Genomic DNA, 1,656 nt, shown 5'->3' on the forward strand with positions numbered 1-1,656 from the left:
TCCAGCAAAACTCAGTATAATATTACGGGGGGGAGGATGGCTCTTTAATGAAACAGAGGATTTTGAAACATTCATAATGAAAAGACCAGAGCTTGGTAGAAACTTTAAAATATATAAATATACATATTCATGTATATATATATATACATATATATATATATATAAACATGAGTTAAAAACATAAAACGGTAAATACAAATGAACAATTGGAAGAGACTTTTTAAAGCACAAACTATCTTATAGTATTACAAAGAAGGGAAGGATATGAGTCACTTAAGAGCCTTTATGTTGTCAGGGGTCATAGTCAAACGACAGAAGGTCAGGGAGTAGTTTTGTCATATTTTAATATTCTTGAAAGAAGAAAGGAAAGGGAGGGAGTAAAGGATAGACTAGAAGAAAAGTGAGGGAGAGACAGAGGAATTTATTTCCATAGTTAGGGTACACAAGGACAAACCTAAACAAACTTGGAATTCCTTGAACTTCATTTTTATCTAAACTGGTCAAAGGATGGTAGAAATCTCCTTATCCCCCAACAGAGTTCAATGTAGCTCTTCATTTAATTTAACAGAGAAACTGAATGGATCAGGGAGAGGGGAATAAGAGGAATAAAAGGGAAGATATCTTTACAAAAAGGCTAGTCATAAACAAAAGGAGAGTGAAGAATAGGTTAAAATGAAAAAAAAAAGAAAAGGGAACAATTTGAAATAAATAAGGAGTGAGGAGGATAGGGAAGGGAAATATCAGAGAATAGGTTGGAGGGAAATAAACAATTACCTCTCATAACTGGGAATGTGAGTGTGATGAACTCAGCCATAAAACAGAAAAGGTCAGCTGAATGGATTAGGAAGCAATATCTAACAACATGTTATTCATGATAAAAGACTTAAAACATAAAGATTCACACAAAATTACAATAATGGATTGGAGAAAGATATATTGTGCTTCAGCTGAGCTAAAAAATACCACACAACATGTGTAGGAAAGTATGTCTGTTAAGGCAATAGCAAAAATAGTCTTAATTAAAAAGAGATAAATAGACAAATGACATTCCACTGAAAGGTACCAGAGACAATGGATACATTTCAACACTTAACACTTGTGTGGTGAATGTCTAATTTTTTAAGGAAATGTCTAAATATTTAAGGAAAAAGCTAAATAAGTTACAGGCAGAAATTGTTAAACTGTAATTATAGAAAACCTCATTATGTACCTTTCAAAGTTGGGCAAATCTAACAAAAATGAACAAGAAAGAAGTGAAGAACTTAAGATTTTTAAAAATCTAGATATGACAGGCCTCTGGTGATTATTGGATGAGAATAGAAAGAAATATACATATTTATCAACTGTGCATGTCACCTATATAAAATTGTGCATTAGAGTATTTTATAAACCTCACAAGAGAAATGCAAAAAAGCAGTATAATAAATGCATAATTTACTACCCACAATTGAATAGAAGCTATATTCAATAAAAGGTGGTAGAAGAAAGGATTAGTAATCAATTAGAAACTAAGTAACTTAATTCTCAAAAAATTGGGTCAAAGAACAAGTCATAGAAATCATAGATAACTTCATCAAAGCTAATCACACAACAAGAAAACATGCCAAAAATTCTGGGATATAGTCAAAGCATACCTTAAGGAAAAATTTATATATC

The sequence above is a fragment of the Vombatus ursinus genome, unplaced genomic scaffold, assembly GCF_900497805.2.
Source record: "Vombatus ursinus unplaced genomic scaffold, bare-nosed wombat genome assembly UNPS02001419.1, whole genome shotgun sequence".
In the NCBI taxonomy this organism is placed as follows: Eukaryota; Metazoa; Chordata; class Mammalia; order Diprotodontia; family Vombatidae; genus Vombatus; species Vombatus ursinus.